This window comes from Mauremys mutica, unplaced genomic scaffold, assembly GCF_020497125.1.
Source record: "Mauremys mutica isolate MM-2020 ecotype Southern unplaced genomic scaffold, ASM2049712v1 Super-Scaffold_100422, whole genome shotgun sequence".
NCBI classification, from domain to species: Eukaryota; Metazoa; Chordata; order Testudines; family Geoemydidae; genus Mauremys; species Mauremys mutica.
The window spans coordinates 51,694-62,032 of record NW_025423339.1 but is presented as its reverse complement, the minus strand read 5'-3'; the positions used below and the strand labels follow the sequence as shown (position 1 = coordinate 62,032).

Sequence of the window (10,339 nt, the reverse complement as noted above, 5' to 3'; positions counted from 1 at the left end):
TTTCATGGTTTTTTCCAACTTGATAGGAAGCTCCTTTGCTACCATGTGAGTCAAGCAGTGTCCATTGTCTCTGTGCTATCTCAGAGAAGCCTGCATTGTACATGGTTCCTGGGATAGTCCTTGGGAGTGTGGATATCTTCAATGGGCCAGCAGTGAGTCTGGCTCCTCCATTGTCGCACCTGAAAGGCTGGTGGGGGGTATTTCCCAACCTCATAACATATCCCAGTAACGCACACAGAGCAAAACTTCATAACTTCCCAACCAATGCGAGCACATAGACTGCAAGAAGACATTAATGTTCAACAGATGAACAGTTCAAGATTTTTAAAATGATACCTCACCAGGCAGACTTTGTACAAACCATGTCATCATTATATGAGAGTGGTGAATATGGGGCTTGCAGGTGCTGCTTTGAGCACAGCGTGCCACACCTGGGCTTACACTGCAATGGAGACGTACCCTTAGAGTCCATCTCTCCTGGGATAAAGATGGCAGCAGGGCTGGCCTGGGTCATCTGACTTGGGCTCATGGAGCTAAAGCTGAGGGGCTAAAATCTGTGGTGCAGATATTTGTGTTCATGCTGAAGCCTGGGTTCAGAAACCCTCACCCCTCGTGGGGCGTCAGAGGTTGGGCTCGAGCCCATTTGTCTGCATTGTAATTTTATAGTCTTGCAGCCCGAGCCCCATAAGCCTGAGTCAGCTGACCCGGGCTTTGCGACAGGTGCCCTGGGTGAGTTAATCACAGTGTAGACATAACGTTAGGCTACATCTCCAGTGCAATGAAACACTCTTGGCTGGCCCGTGTCGGATTAATTGGGGTCATGCGGCTTGGTCTGGAGTAAAGTTGCAGTGTCCGTGTCTCGGCTCAGGCTCAGTCCCCTGCTCTAGGAGCCCAGAAGGGTGGGAGGGAGTTTAGCGAGTAGAAATGGTAAATCCTGGACTCAATGGCATTTCTCCACTGGTCTGTCTGCTCTGGGGTAGGGACAATAACACGTTCTGCTGCTTTCGTTATTTCAAAGAGTGGTTTAGGATTTTCATTCTCACACATGGTGCTCCCTTCCTCCTTCTATTGGGACTGGGAACTAGCCAACCAAAAACCCCGCTAAGTTTTAGTAAGGGGCCAACAGTCCCTTACTCGAGCCGGCCCCGTGAGGGTCACCGATGTGCAGAGAAGGCAGCATGAGCTGGTCCCATGGTGTAACGGGCAGCACTCAGGACTCTGAATCCTGCAATCTGTGTTCAAATCTCAGTGGGACCTTGTGTGGGTTTGTGGTAAAGACCTGGAGCTCACAAAGCTCCACTTCCCTGTCTCCAGCTGTGCCGAACAAGTCTTTCCCCTCCTGCTGGGTGACTCAGGCTGTGGTGGGTCAGGGCTCTAGAACTGACACCTGAGGGTTGGGATTCTCATGGCTTCACCTGGTGCCCACAAGTCTGGCACTTGCCACTGTGCTTTCCCTCTTGCCCACCTGGTGCTTGAAGGAAGCAGGGCCAGGCTTCCTAGTCAGGGCTAGGCAGGTGGAAGCCCAGCACACCTCTCCTCTGGGCACCTAGAGTGGAGGCGGCTGGTGCTGAGAGCTCCAAGGGAAGGCTTAAAAGCCACAGAGGCCAGGGCAAGAGGAGGGGAGGACCATGCCTATGTGTGGCCAGCAGACAGACACAGGGCCAGCCTGCTCCCTGCTGTGCTGAACCCCACTGAAGACCACCTGCAGATCAGCTGCTGATGCTCTGTGGCCAACCTCAGAAGAAGGTAGGAAAGCAGGGCTGGGCCTCTTATGGTTCCCACTCCAGGTGCTCACTTTGGCAGTGAAGCAGCCCATTTTCTTTGGCAAGTCAGGAATGGCAAAGGCGAGACTGGAAGCACCTGGGGCTCATGCCCCAGCCTTTGTGACACCCAACCCCCAACTCCTTCCCGGGTCTCTAGCTGAAGCCAGAACATTAGCCTGAGGGGCCAAGAAGAGGTTCCAGCCCTGAAGGGAGCAGGATTTGCAGCACAAAGTGAGCACAACCACGAGGGGACTCAAATCCTGAATCATCTGATCCACAGGGAGATGCCTCATCCTTTAGGCCACATGATGAGGGGATCTAAGCTCTTCTTTGGAAAAGCTGGACACTGTGTTTCTCAGGTCATCTACTGAGGGGGCCGAGATGCTCTGGACACAAGAAGTCGAGTTCCCAGCGAAACGTGTGACTTAATTCTATGGGGCCAGGTGCAGGGCTTTGACAGGGAGGCTCAGGCATGTGGGATTGAGGTGCAGCGGACGGACCGGCTGTCTAGGTGCTTAGATTTAGTCTCCCTGAGGAGGAGGAGGAATCCTGCTGACAGGCAGTGGCTGTGCAGAAAAAGAGGAGGGGTTCCTGGGACTTTTTTTGCCTCGCTTTTGCCTGCCTGCTCGCTCTTGTGGTGAATGGTAAAGATTTTTTTTTCAACAAGCCCAGGTAGCTCAGTTGGTAGAGCATCAGGCTCTTAATCTGAGCGTCCTGGGTTCAAACCCCTGTCTAGGTGCTCAGCTTTTAAGTTGCCTTGTGTGCCAGGAGCCAAATTCTGTTCACAGCCACACAAGGATTCCCAGAAGCTGTGGCCATTTCCTGGAATGGTTCCTTTCCTTAGCAATCAGGAGAGAGGCCACATCTGCAGGTGCAGAAAGCGCAGTCTCTGGCCCCCAGGAAGTGCTGTGGGGCCAGGTGCTGAGAAAGCCCAGAGGGGGAGCAGCAGAGATGCGGGGAAGGGAGGGAGAGAGAGAAGCAATGAGGACAGAGTGCAAGTGTAAAGGGGGCATCTGGTCTGGCTATTGGGGCAAACTTCCCTGGTTTATACACGACCCTGGTGGAATTGGCCAGTGGAAGGATCTGAGTCCCCACCCCCTTACCCAGAGGCTGCCTGACCTCGAGGACTGTTAGGATACAGAGATTCAGGCCAGTCTGCAAAGGCCTATACTTTAAGAATTTAGGTGTATTTTTATCACTTAGCTAGTTATAAATATATAAAAGAGAGAATAAAAAATCACTGTCTGTCTGTGTAATGGCCTTCTCTCACTGTGACAGTCTGAGGCCTGGTTCTTTGGCTAAGCAGCAAAGGCAGCCATAAGCTGGGAAGTGTATGGTCACATCCTCACATTCCCAACTAGTCACACTGAAATAAGGTGCTATTGGGCTGTGAGGAATACAATCCTGTCCTGATATTCCTGTCACCTCCAGAGAAAGGGAAACTTAGTTTGGTAGCATCCTGTCTGGCAAGAACTCACTTATCAATAGACACAGCTGGAAAACCCTTATGTCTGTATAGATGTAGTTGTGAAATCCTCCCTTCTGTATTGTTTTGTATGTTTATTTACATGGTCTCTGTCTTGTTCTGTGATTGTTTCTGTCTGCTGTATAATTCATTTTGTTGGGTGTAAACCAATGAAGGTGGTGGAATATAATTGGTTAAATAACCATGTTACAGTATGTTAGGATTGGTTAGTTACATTTCAGTAAAATGATTGGTTAAGGAATAGCTAAGCAAAACTCAGGTTTTACTATATAGTCTGCAGTCAATCAGGAAGGCGGGGGGGTGGGGGGGATGGGACCAGGGACTGGGGATGGGGGAATTGGGATCATGTTTTTCTACAGGGGGAAATGGGAACGGGGATGGGAACAGAAACAGGGACACAGACAAGGCTCTGTGGTGTGAGAGCTGAGAAGGGGACACTAAGGAAGGAAACTGGAATCATTGCTTGCTGGACGTTCACCCCAATAAACATCGAATTGTTTGTGCCTTTGGACTTCGGGTATTGTTGCTCTCTGTTCATGCGAGAAGGACCAGGGAAGTAAGAGGGTGAAGGAATAAGCCCCCTAACACTGTCATTTGTTGCTCTAGGGTCCATTCACATCCCACTCCTGACACAATCACTGTCTTCTATCTGACGAAATAGCCTAATTTCAACCTCTCCTGTAACATTTCACCACCAACTATTTAGCATTTGTATGAGAGAAGTTGGAGGGAATTCAAACATCTTCAAATGGCAAAACTTTTCCCCCGACCTGGTCAGTGAATCCTGTGGTGAGAAACTTTCTGTGCATTTCAGTTTCTTGTATTGTTGGAGGGGGCTGAGGTGCTGGAAGGGAAATGTCCATGGAAAACTTGGACATCACTGTTGTCCGGAAAAAGGCAGGTGTTAGACACAATCGCTTCTCGTATTCCCGTGGAATCCGAGTCTAGCTGAAGAATTTCTGTCTATCCTAGAGAGAATCATTCCATTGTAAATACAAATGAAATGAGATCTTCAGGTCGAGTCAGCGCCTTTTAAAAGTATTTACTGAGAAAAAAGCCATTCTTTGCCTTGTTGATAAGGACAAGAAGCCCTCTTTTCCTTTCTATTTCAAATGTGAAATGAATGGAGATTTTCATTGAAAAACTTCTGGTTTTTAGGGGGAATTGAACCCAGGCCATGGCTATTAAAACACCAGAACCTACTGCTTAAAGCACCAGGGAGGGGTGTTGTTCTTTGACAGCCAGCATTGTTTTTTTCAGCCTCCTACTTCACCAATGCCAGACTCTGAGTGCAGTTAAGCTCTGGAATAGGCTCCCAAAGGCGTCTGTGGTGTCTCTGTCCTCAGAGGTTTTTAAGAACAGGTTGAACAAACCTCTGTCGAGGATACTCTGCATATACTTGGTCCCATAGACAACCTGCTCTTGCTCTATCTGCTACCTTCATCGTGTTTGGATGTAAAGGTGGGAAATGATGGAGAAATTGGCCCCTCTTTCAAGTTTAAATGTTGTAACTTCTACATCTAGACCGGGGTGGCCAACCTGAGCCAACGTAACTGCCAAACGTGCACCTTTGTATGCAACTGCTGAGTCAGTTGTGAACCTTGCTACCATTATCATTATCCCTTTGAAATAATGATGGTGATGGACACTTGGCTGTATATCCCAGTGTGCCCTGGACGTCTACAGGCTGCATTAGCCAATCCAACCATTTGGCACTTACAGATGGACACCTCTGTATTGTGCCTGAGTCTTGTACAGCTATGAAAGGCTGGTAGATGCCGATATTTTCCCATCTTTTTAACCAGCGCTAATACCCAGCCAGGCCAGGGCTGGGAAGAGAGAGAGAGCAGCAGGTTTCCCCTATTGTGGCTGTCTCACTTTTTCTGAACTAGCTTCACCTCTGCACCAACTTGTGCTTTTTGTAGGTGACCCTGGCTAGCTCAGTTGGCAGAGCATCAGGCTTTTAATCTGAGGGGCCAGGGTTCAAGTCCCTAGTCAGATGAAAAACTTCTCACTGTGAGTATAAAAATCTGTCTTTCTGGAGTGTTGTTCTTTCTCTCCAGGATTTTGCCTTTCCTAAGAAGGGCCTTTCTGTGGGGGGGGATTGAAGGAGCAACTCCTTGACATCCCCTCTGTCCTTGCAGGCTGGAGGAATAAAGTCCTCTGGGCGTATAGCATGTTCCTCCCCTGCAGACACAAACACACAGAATAGTCATAAGGAATTAGAATTAGAATCCACCACTTTCCTTGGTAGCTTGTTCCTGTGGTGAATCATCCTCGCTGTTGAATATTTGCGTCTTATTTCTAATATGAATTTGTCTCTTTTCACCTTCCAGCCACTGGGTCTTGTTATGCCTTTCTCTGCTCAATTAAAAAGCCCTTTAATACCCAATCTTTTGTCTCCATTAAGGCCCTTCAACACTTCAATGAAGTCACCTTTCAATCTTCTTTTGATAAGCTAAACGCGTTGAGCTCATTCAATAGCTCACTAGAAGGCATTTTTCTCCGGCCCTCAGAACACTTCGTGGCTCTTTGGTCATCAGACTCCTGAACTGCAGCTGGATCTGGCTCTTGCTCTTCTGCACAGCATAGCTCCTGGAGAAGAGGGATCTGCAAATGTACATTCGTATGATACCTTTGTTTAACTGATGAAAACATAAACTAGACACTTAGAGGATTGGAACTGATTTCAGCTGATGGACAGCTTTGCTAGGTTTTTATGCATTTGGACAGCGAAATGTTGAGTGTTTACATTCATATCAAGCACTCCTGTATAGAGGAGCCCCTGAACATAATGGAGAATGGAAATGAAAATGTTTTCCTTTTTTTTAAAAAAAAGAAAGAGGGTTATAAGAGAACACGCAGGTTTGAACTGAGGACTACTTAAACTGCAGTCAAGCACTTTAACACTGAGCAATATCCCCATGACAACAGGACTATGGAATCATGATGTCCAGCACTTTGAAGGACAGACCCTGCTTCATCGAGGTCCTTTGCCATTCGCAGACCACAGGTGGTTTTAAAAATGGGGTTTGATTAAACTTCTTAAATGTGGCAAACACCACAGCTTGCGCACCCACCGATATAGCTTCTCCCACTGACATAGCTGCCACCTCTTGGGAAGTGGATTAACTGCACCCACAGGAAAACTCTCTCCCCTCAGCACAGAGCAGTGGTTCTCAAACTGTGGGGCAAGACCCCAAAGTGGGTCATAACCCTGTTTTAATGGGGTCGCCAGGGCTGGCATTAGACTTGTTGGGGCCTGGGGCTGAAGTCAAAAGTCTGAGCCCCACCACCCAGGGCTGAATCCCTCAAGCTCTGGTTTTGCCCTCCCCTACCTGGGGCAGGGCTCAGGCTTTGTCTCCCCTGCCTCTGCTCAGTGTGGAGGGGCTTGGTCCCTCTTTCCAGGGCCATGTAGTAAGTTGGGTTTTTTTTGGCAGAAGGGGGTTGTAGTGAAAGGAAGTTTGAGAAACCCTGGCATAGAGTCTCTGAGTATGTCTAGACTTGGCTCCCTGTGGGTGATCAGAGACGGAAAGTGCAGCCATGGAGACACCACACACCAGCCTGGCCTAGCAGGCAAGAATCAAACCTCCACAAAAAGGCACTTATTGCTTTTTAACCCATCACCCTAAGCACTCAGCCACCACCACTTAACAAAGGGGCTTTTCTACACTATGGTTCTGGTCTCACTGAAGGGTCATTTCCAGTTGTTTGCTCAGACTAGCGTTAGGGAAAATGGTGCCCTGGGCAAAGCTTGTACTTTGGCACTTCCCCATTGCCCCTGGACGATCCCCACTCCCCCCTTACCGCTAGCTCCTGCACTCCCAACCCTTGCACCTCCTTCACCCCAACTCCTGCCCCCTCCTGTGCCCCCTTTGCCCTTAACTCCCTGGGCCACCAGCCATTGCCCCTCTCCTGCAGCCCCTTCACATGGCTCCAGTGCTGGGGGCCCCGCACTTGTTCTCCCTTTCCTTGGGCTTTGGCATCACTAGCCGCTGATTAGCGAGTAGGGTTCAGTGGTCCCCAAAATGTGGGGCATGACTCCTAGGGGGACACAGAGGAACATTCATGGAGTCAATTAAATCAATTGAGCTTCTTCAGTCTCTCGCTGGAGACATTTCCCTTGTTTTTAAAGGCAAAAATCCTGATCTTTCCAATGGGAACTGCTGCTTCAATGTTCAGTTTGGAGAGGGATTTGGCTGCACTCAGAGATCTGCCCGCGGGTTACAATCTGCGATCCGAAGGGTCGATCGCAAACAGCGTTTAGATGGGACCGTTAGCGCCGCCCCCGTGTGGCCAAAGACTAGAACTGACCAGCAGAGTTTACAGCTGGAGCCTGGGACGCTCCTGAGCAAGCTGGGCACGAAGCCTCTCGCGTGGGACCCTCGCTGTGCAGCAGGAGGCGGAGGGAAGCTGATTGTCAGGGCTCAGGGCAGCTCCCTGCCATGCTGAGCCGGTGTCTGTGCTAAGCTCGGCATCAATCAGGTGATTCTGGGAAGTTCGGGGTCCCAGGGCTCCCAAAGGAGGGTGAAGCAGGTCACCCCTGGAGCAGGTTAAAGCTGCAGGTTGACAGTGGGGTTGCTGCCCCTGTGAACAGCTGCTGTAGCACCGCCTGGGCAGGACAGGGAGAGCCAGTTATACCCCCCCCCCCCAGCCTGTATCATCGGGGGATGGGAGCACTCACAGCCTGGGGACCCACCCACCAGAGATCTACTGGGGGGATAGTGGCACCCACACACCCCAGATCTTGTAGGGGGGGACAAGGGCATCCACACTCCGGGATACTCTGCAGAGGGACGGACACCCACACACCCAGGATTCTGTATGGGGGGCAGAGGTACCCGGACACCTGGGCGGGGGATGGGGGGCACCGAAACGTCCGAGATCTTACCTGGGAGGACAGCGGTGCCTGCAGCTCGACATGAGACGGAGGCGGGGGGAGAAGGAGCATTTACCAGTTCCAGGCTGTCCCCGTTTGGCCAAGGCACAGAGCTCACAAGCAGAGTTTAAAGCTCCAGCTGCCAGGCTGTGAAACAAACCGGGCCCTGTGGCTGGTGCCTGTGATCCTAGCTCCTGGGGAGGCTGAGGCCGGCGGATCGCTTGAGCTCAGGAGTTCTGGGCTGCAGGGGGCTGTGCCGATCGGGTGCCTGCACTAAGCTCGGCATCAATATCGTGATCCTGGGGAAGCTTGGGGTCCCCAGGTTGCCTAAGGAGAGGTGAACTGGCCCAGAACAGAAATGGAGCAGGTCAAAACTCCCGTGCTGATCAGTAGTGGGATCGTGCCTGTGAATAGCCCCTGCAGCGTACCCTGGGTGCGACACGGTCTCTTTTTATACAGACACCCCCCGCAGAGCCTGCAGGGGGGGATGGGAGCACCCACACGCTGGCGGGGAGGGACGCACCCAAGCAACACGGATCTGGAAAAGGGGAACAGAGACACCCACAGATCCCAGATGGGGTCAGACAGGGGAAACCCACTCCCTCCACACAATGTTCTTATCTGGCGGTGAAGCCAGGGAAACCACATGGAGGATTCTTATCTGGGGAACTGGGGGGACCCACTTACCACCAGAGATTCTTAAGGGCAGGAGGAACAGGGACTCCCACCTCTGTGGCATGGGGGTGGGTCACCTGCTGGGATCATCTGGGCATATTTCACCTCGTCAGTTCCCTGCCATTGCCTTGGGGGCCCCTTGTTCGCTGCCTCTGGTACCCAGTTTAGCCTCCTTCCTGAGGGCTGAAACGCTTTGATCTATCTAAGGTCTGTGGGATCAATACGTGTCATGGTGTAATTCTGTGTTATTCGGGGGTCAGACTAGCTGAGCTAATGGCCCCTTCTGCCCTTAAACGCCATGAAAACATTTCCCTGGTTTCTCCTTGCGCCTGACAGACACCACGGTGAGGGGCCCAAGAGAAGATCCTGGACACCGCGCTCTGGCTCTTACTTTACTTGGGGACGTCAGCGCTTTCCTAGCAAAGCTGCTGCTAAAGCGCTGGATTTGGGGAACGGTTCGGCTCCGATTCAGAGATCTGCCTGCGGGGTGTGAACCTGCCACGAGGAGTGGGAAATGCAACCAGCACCGGGAGGCGTTGGCTGAGCTCCGGGCTGCCCCCGTGTGGCCAAAGCTTAGAACTGAGCAGCGGAGTTTAAAGCTGGCGCTGGGAGGGACCTGAACACACGGGGCACGAAGGTTCCTGCTTGTAACGCTTGTTGGGTGGGCAGCTGAGCGTAGCTGATTGCCGGAGTTCAGGGCTGCACCCCGGGGTGCTGAGCAGGTGTCTGTGCTCAGGTTGGCCTCGCTATGATGGTTTCTGGGAAGTTTGGGGTCACCAGTCTCCCTAAAGAGAGAGGAGCCAGGTCAGCCCACGAAAGGAGGCCGGCAAAACTCTGGTACCAATTGGCAGTGGGACTGCCCCTGTGAAGAGCCGCTGCAGCCCCGCCAGGGAGAGCCGGTCTCTCTTTATGCAGCCCACCCCCATTCCTCAGGACAAGGGTTGTGCTCAAAGATCTGTGCCCCGTGTTTTCACCTCCATGTGAAGCGCACAGTGCAAATAACCCTCAGCACATTAGCTCAGTTCCAGGCTCCACTTCCACCAGCTCAGGCAAGATGGTGCAGAGGAGCCCCTGGGTGGCTGTGGGCCTGGGGAGGATGGCTTTTGATTTTTCGGCCTGACCGCTACGGGCAGCAAGGCCAAAAGTCAGATGGCCGGCTCTCCCGTCCACCACGCTCATCAGGAGCCCTTAGTCGACAGGCTCGGAGAATGCGGGCAGCGTCCCCCACTACCTCTCGCATGCAAAGCGAGCGCTCTGCCGCTTGAGCTAATTCCCAGCTGGCCTGACTCTCAGGCACCGGGCAAAAAAAGGCAAGGGCTCTGTGGCCTTAAGCAGAACACAGCCTGAAATGGGGGTAGGGGGTGGGGGCGCTACCCAGAGCTGGGGAAGGGGGTCCGAGTCCCAGCCACGCTCCTCGGCACAAACACCAACGCTCCCTCCCTGGAGTGTGTCTGGGCTGAGAGTTAGCTCCTGAAACAAGCACCAAACTTCAGAAGACAACGCAGGGATAGATCACGTGACGATTGCCTGCTCTGG

General features: G+C 51.9%; 1 non-coding gene across 1 annotated transcript; it reads left to right on the top strand.

The window, feature by feature from the left end:
* Nucleotides 1–2,429: 2,429 nt before the first annotated feature.
* TRNAK-CUU lies at nucleotides 2,430–2,502 on the top strand. Its single transcript has one exon. It is a non-coding gene; the product is annotated as a tRNA-Lys (tRNA).
* Nucleotides 2,503–10,339: the final 7,837 nt, after the last annotated feature.